The 7,584-nt window shown below is 34.3% G+C and overlaps 1 pseudogene; it reads left to right on the forward strand.

Annotated features, from left to right (window-relative positions):
* The first annotated feature begins 831 nt into the window (after positions 1 to 831).
* Positions 832 to 7,026, forward strand: LOC125473521 (annotated as a pseudogene).
* The last annotated feature ends 558 nt before the right edge of the window (positions 7,027 to 7,584 follow it).

Here is a 7,584-nt window from a genome sequence, read left to right on the forward strand (position 1 = left end):
CTACCTTAGGTTTTACCATAGCGAGGTTTTGTGATTTTTACTACACATGCATACTTTCTTTTAAATTTGAGACTTGCATTCACTAGTTGTGCCAACAACTTCATCAACTATTCTACCTTATCTGTTGAAGATCTGAAGCAATGTTTTGTTTGAGTATTTACACACTCAAGGGGAAGTGTTGCAGTCCTATTGGATTATGAATGTGATTGTGTAACTCCTAATGTATCTAGGAGTATGTTGTGTATTCCCTTTAGTAGTTTAATTCCTATTAGAGTTGTAATCCTAATAGGGTAAGGATTTAACATTCCCTACTACTATAAATAAAGGCACAGTGGGGTGAAACAACACACATCTTAAAACTACATCTCTCTCTTCTCTCTTTGTTGCCACTGGCCCTTCTCCTTCTTTGTCCAAAATACAATTCAGTCAAATAGGCCTACACCAATAGTGAATTTCTTCTTGACTAATAAACAAATTGTTTCGCCCCTACTAGTTTTTTTTGATTAATTATTAATGTTTAATTTGTTGCCTTGGATTTCATATAACACTATAGAAAAATGAAAACACAACAGCAACTCAACCAAAACTAGCCAGAAACAAAAACACAACAATTAGTTCGTCGATGCAACTAGTTCAACAAGACGATGAGGAATCTATAGGAGCAAAAATGGAGCTGGAAGCAAGTCAATAGGACAATGGGCCCGCTTAATGAACCCGTGACTGCCTTTTAATCTTCACAAAATAGTTTTTTTAGTTGCGCACCAACTATTTGAAAAATTGCCCAACTGAAAGTTTTCAATATTGAATCAAATTTCGAACCATTAGTATAAGATGGTCGGGTTGAGGCTACTAACACCTACACATCTTTCTCAGATTCTACAAAAGTAGAAAAAAACTTGTTGATGGCCCTCCAAATTTTAACTCAAGCAAAATCCAAGTACCCCAATTACTGTCACAACGGTCCAGTCTACGCCACCATGATCAACATTCTCGAAAACTGTGCCGAATCATTGAGATGAAGGATGTGATTAATGAGATGATAAACGACTTCTGCGAATCCAAAGATTTAGTTTTTGCAACTGCAATTAAAACCTAGCGAGCTGGATTTTTGGAGGATGTAGTGTCTCTATTTAACAACATTTCCAAGTTCAACTGTGATAATTGGACGCATTCTTTCAATACCTTTTTGCAGATTATGGTCAATGAATCTAAGCTTAAAGCTGCTCATCCTATTTTCGTGGAGCATTGTTGTGAGTGGGAGGTGAATTTTTAGGTTGGGTCCTCGAATATGCTCATGCTTGCTTTGAGCCAAAATGGTCATTTAGATATTACCCTGCAAGTTTTTCAAGAGATGGATTATCAGAGTTCAATCCATATAGGGAAAATTACTGGATTTTGATGAAAGGGTTGTGTGAAGATAAGAGACTCAATGAGATGACCCATTTGTTGTATTCCATGTTTTGGAGAATATCTCTGAAGGGTTGTGGCGAAGATGTTGTAATTTATAAAACCTTGTTGGATGCCTTGTGTGATAATGGAGAGATAGACGAAGCTGTCAAAATTCTTGGTATTAAGGAATAGGCTTAAGGCCCCTAAGCGATTTAGACAAAATCTTGATCTTATTCGTTATGGAAATGGCACAGACATGGGATTAAGCTGTTGATTAATGAAGCTTTAGTGAGAGGTGGGATTCCTAATTTGGCAAGTTATAGTGCTATAGCAATTGATCTTTACAATGAAAATAAGATTTGTGAGGTTGACAAAGTGGTAAAGGAAATGTAAGATAAAGGCTATAGGCCAACAACGTTGGTCATTGAAGCAAAAACAGTTGCATTGTGTAGAGAAAAGAAAGTTGTGGAAGCAGTCGAGGTGATTAAAAAGGAAATAGAAGAGGCAAACTGTGTACTGATGTGGTAAAAACTAGCACACAAATTAAACCTTGTAATTTAGACGATTGTAGCATGAGCAAGTAAGGATCGTTCTAGACCGGGGATTAAAATGGATGCTAATCAACACAAATTAAACTTAAAAACTGAAAACTAAGCTAGACTAACACACAAAAAAAAAACTGAGGGGGATTTATGGACAAATTTTAACAAAAATAAAGTAAACTGCAGCAAATGAATTAGGTCTTGTACGAGATATAGGTGAAAGGCTAGCTAGAGGATTATTCTCCACACATGAAACATATGCATACAAATCTATTTCCAATTATTATTTTTATAAACCATGAATGACAATCCCCAAATTAATTGTGAACTGCACAAATTAACTCTCAAATTTTCCTACGTTCATTGAATTGGACTCCGTGACGCAACCAAATTATTCTTCTCAAGTTCCCTAACTATGAAAAGCATGATAGAGATACATCTCAAAGATCATTAAGTTCTGTGAAAATCATAAGCATTGACGAAGCATTCGTAACTATGAAAAACATGATACTCCTGCCAAGAATTTACTTAACTCAATCATGACTAGTGTCTTTTACTACTTGCAAATATAAGTTCATAACGATTAGGTGAAACTCCCTTATATTCTAGCATTAAATCCCTGCATGCAAACTAAGTATGCATTATGCATCCTTAATAAACATACAAGAATAAGTTTTCTATAAAATAGATAAGTAAATCGCATTCATTTTTATGAAATAATAATTAGATGTAATCAATTTATATAAAACATATGATCATGGCTTCAAATTCACCTCTAGCTAAAAAGAAATTTAGTAACACATGTTCAACATAACTAAAAAACAATCTAAAATAAGCATTAAAACTAAACAAGGATAGAAAGAACTCTAAAAATTCTAATGGTTGAATGGCAGGTTGCGGCACAATCTCTCTCCTCTAATAGTTGCAGCACAACTTGTTTATATAGGGCAAATGCCACGGCTGAATCCAAGGAGAAAAAGGATTAGGGTGTTTGAATTATCTTAGGACTCCTACAATCAGATGGGAATTATTTGGAATGTGATAAGGATTCCTTTTGCAACTGGAAATAAGATGAGATAATATTGGATAAAATGGGATAATGTTGGATAAGTTTATATAAGATAAGATAAGATTGGATAAGATGAGATAAGTTTGGATAAGATAATGTTCCTCTCCAACTAGGATTCCTCTTTCTTGTGTAATTCCTTGTCCTCCAAGCCTCAACTTTAATTTGTTCGAATTTTAGCACATGTCTATCACCATTTAAACACCAAAAATGTTCAGCCCATATGCTAGCTGCGTATGTTATCCACTCCAAGTCCAAAACTGCTCCAAATTGCTCCATTTGACTATTTATTGTCACCTTTACCAACTAGACCTACAATAATACGAAAATAACATAAATTACCAAAATAAATGGAAATTAACAAAGCAAATGCAAAGAAATAAGATAACAAATTCCCCCACACTTAGCTTTTGGTAGTCCCCGAGCAAAACAAATAAAATAAAACCTAAACCTTCCAACAATTGCCTCAGGGATTTCCAATGAAACATGACATGTTAAAAAGCACTACTCACATATATTTTAGTCATCCTTACTCTTGAGTTTATACTTAACCGTAGTAACTATTCACTAGCTCGCATCTAATCAATTAAAACAACATTTGAATGTAGTAACATGCCTTAGAGAATTCACTCAATTCCTCACCGGATATACTCCCTATTGTCACATAGATTTTCTGACTACACTTCCTATACTAAGTATATGTGAGAAGATTGATGTAAACATGTAGACTAGCACTCACATATGTTATAACAAAGAAGGCACTTTCTGGAATTATTAATACAAACAAGTATATGATCTCATGAATGGAATGCTACTACTTAGAAGTGAGAACTAGGGATTCCATATGCCCGTACCAATTTCAAACTCCACATATTGAATCACATAACAATCAAGATAGAAGTCTAAGGGTTGTAATGGGGCTAAGGTATTGGTAACAAAGAGAGGTTAAGGATAAACAAAGGTTCTTAAAATGATAGTAAGCAAAGTAATGAAATCAACGCTTTAGAATTCAACTTTTGATTGCAGCACCCAACTTGAAACACAAAGGGGAGATTCGTGCAACTTTAGGGTCATATTCACATTTTCAGACCCTTCTTCAGCAACCAACACTTATGAACTCATTCTCACTTCTTTTCAACCTCTTTTTTTCTTCTCAACTTTTTGTTTTTTTTTTTTTTTCCTTTTCTTTTTCTTTTGTTTGAAACATACACACTACTTCATTGGATTCAAAAGAACAAAGTCTTCCCCCACACTTGTTTTTCTGCAAATCATAGATCAAAATGAATTCCCAACAAGTCATGCTCCATTATTCTTTAAGAACAAGGGTATGGATATTCCTATACTAGGCTGGGTAGGGATAAATCAAGCTAACAAAGAAAATAGGTCAAATAAGGCTCAAAGGGATTTAAACCTACAATACATATGCAAGGGATAAGGCTTTTTGGCTCTGGTGGTAACTAAACTACTTCATCTTGTTATTTGTTATGCAGTCAATTTTATGCTTTGAATGAAATAGGCATGAGTTCTAGTATTTGAAACTAAAATGATGAAAAAGCATTCTAAGTAGCAACCAAGCAAAGAAATAATGAGATCATGCAACGACTTTAGAAAGCAAAAATATCATAGATTAATAACTCTCCAAACAAAGAATAGGCTCAAGTCTCATAGGGTTATAGTGTTAGTTTGAGTTTCTTACTTCAAGCATGTCACAAAAACTGATTTTTTTCTCTTTGTGATTACATGTGAATTCGTAAATGACAACTATAACTAAGTATTAACCAAATAGCATATCAAACTTCCACCCATGTTGTAACTTTCTTTAATAGTCATGCATTCAAAACGAAATCCTCATCATTGTGTTGGAAGGTACCCTAAGACACAAATAAGCAACAAAAACGACTCTTTTTGGTATTTTCTCAAGCTTTTTTTCGAAATTTTTTTTTTAAAAATATTTTTATGACACACAATTAACACTTTAAAACAATGAATAACAATATTAGCAATGATAGGTGGTGAAATTTGAAGATATGTCATGAAAAGCAATCTATTTAGCCTCATCCCCCACGCTTAAACCAAACATTGTCCTCAATGTTTCAAAAATAAACTTAAACAAGAAAGCAATAAAAGATAACTAGCAAACATGACAATCATGGCAAAGTAAAAACAATAAAGAGAAGGGTAAAAGAGAGCAAATCTGGTTGTAGAAGCTGGAAATTCCAATGTCTCTTTATTTGAAGACATGGGTTGCTTCCCACGAAGCACTTGCTTTAAAGTCTTCCAGCCAGACAATACCTCCATTTAATCCTCACTATGTCTTGCGGCATGGAGTTGATCTTTGAATGGGAGGTGATACTTAAAATGATCCGGTAAGGGTTTAAATTCTAGATTGGGTGCCTGAATCATTGAAATCAACAACATGTTAGTAGAAAATGAAATTGAAATTTGAGGAGGTGGCTTACCTGTGAGTTGCGACAAGAACTCAAAGACAAACACTTCTTCGAAAGTTTCAGGAATGTTGCTCTTTGCCAGATTTGGTGTGAGGGTAGTGACTTGTCCCGTGTCATAAAATCCAACTTCTTTGGGAATGGTTGTTTCAAGTACATCCAACTTCTGTGAAATCATAAGCATTGACGAAGCATTCGTAGCTATGAAAAGCATGATACTTTTGCCAGGAATTTACTTAACTCAATCATGACTAATGACTTTTACTACTTGCAAATATAAGTTCATAATGATTAGGTGAAATTCCCTTATATTCTAGCATCAAATCCCTACATGCAAACTACGTATGCATCCTTAATAAACATATAAGAATAAGTTCTCTATAAAGCAGATTAGTAAATCGCATTCATGTTTTATGAAACAATAACTGGATGTAATCAATTTATATGAAACATATGATCATGGCTTCAAATTCACCTATAGCTAAAAAGAAATTTAGTTACGCATGTTCAACATAACTGAAAAACAATCTAAAATAAACATTAAAACTAAACAAGGATAGAAAGAACTCTGAAAACTCCAATGGTTGAATGGCAGGTTGCGGCACAATCTCTCTCCTCTAATATTTGCGGCACAACTTGTTTATAAAGGCAAAGGACACGGCTGAATCCAATGAGAAAAAGGATTAGGGTGTTTGAAATATCTTAGGACTCTTAGAATCATATGGCAATTATTTAGAATATGATAAGGATTCCTTTTGCAGCTGGAAATAAGATGAGATAATGTTAGATAAGGTTATATGAGATAAGATAAGACTGGATAAGATGAGATAAGTTTGAATAAGATAATGTTCCTCTCCAGCTAGAATTCTTCTTTCTTGTGTAATTCATTGTCTTCCAAGCCTCAACCTTAATTTATCCAAATTTTAGCACATGTCTAGCACCATTTAAACACCAAAAAGGTTTAGCCCATATGCTATCCACGCATGCTATCCAATCCAAATCCAAAACTGCTCCAAATTGCTCCATTTGACTATTTATTGTTATCTTTACCAACTAGACCTACAATAATATGAAAATAACATAAATTACCAAAATAAATGGAAATTAACGAAGTAAATGCAAAGACATAAGATAACAAAGTTGCATAAATATGCTCCTATCATGTACCAACTTTAAGCGTGTATAATGTGTTATGAGATTTCTTTGTAATGAAGGGCAATTAGTTCTGGCCATTTCTTATTTGAAGAAGATGGAAAAGCAAATGGGTTGTTTTGCTGACAAGAAAACTTATGGCATTCTAGTTGATAGGCTTTGTGATGACAGTCAATTTCTGGATGTGAATCGAGTATTGCAGGAGACGTTGATCAAGTCACATTGGCCCTGTGTTGAGACTTACAATAGATTGATCAGGGGTATTTGCAAAATGGGTTGGCAATATGAAGTTGTTATGTGGTTAGAGGAGATGATGAGTCAGTCTATGATACCGGAATATTTCGTTTGGAACTCATTGGTGTCATCTATGTGTTGTAGCATGGCCAATGTTAAGGCTTACTCTGAGACTTGTAACCGACTAAAGAATTCTTAATTGTTTCTTGCTTTTATTTATGCATTTCCATTTGTGTACACTATCTAATTAGTAGTTCTAGAGAAGACATCTCTCTTCTAGAAAATTCTCTTCTAGAAAAATGAATTTTCTACAACAACATCATAGCTTTCAGTTTCCTATGATACTTCTTATGATTCCGAAGATGGAACAAATTCGAAGGATTGTGTTTGTATGAAAAGGATGATGATTGATCAATGTATTAAAAGGCAAAGGTGATCCTTGGATAGCCGCGCCTAGGCATGAGGCGTCAAGCAAAGCCTTATGAGACCTTAAATAATAGGGGACTGTTATGAGTTATTGAGAAAAACAGGGAAACATGGGACTCTTGTGGGTTTCAAAAATAAAAGAAAAATAGACTTGGCCAAAACGACATTGTTATGAGCCAAGTCATTTTTTTTAAAAAAAATTAAAGACTTGGCCAAAATGACATCATTTTTGGACAAGTCTTAAAAAGAAAAAGAAAAATTCCTCTTCTTCTTCTTTGCAGTCATCTTCCTTGTGAAGATGCCGCACACCTTGCAACTATAAACCTAGAAG

The sequence above is a fragment of a genome, unplaced genomic scaffold (genome assembly GCF_019419815.1).
Source record: "Pyrus x bretschneideri cultivar Hongxiangsu unplaced genomic scaffold, Pyrus_bretschneideri_v1 Contig9, whole genome shotgun sequence".
Taxonomy (NCBI): domain Eukaryota; kingdom Viridiplantae; phylum Streptophyta; class Magnoliopsida; order Rosales; family Rosaceae; genus Pyrus; species Pyrus x bretschneideri.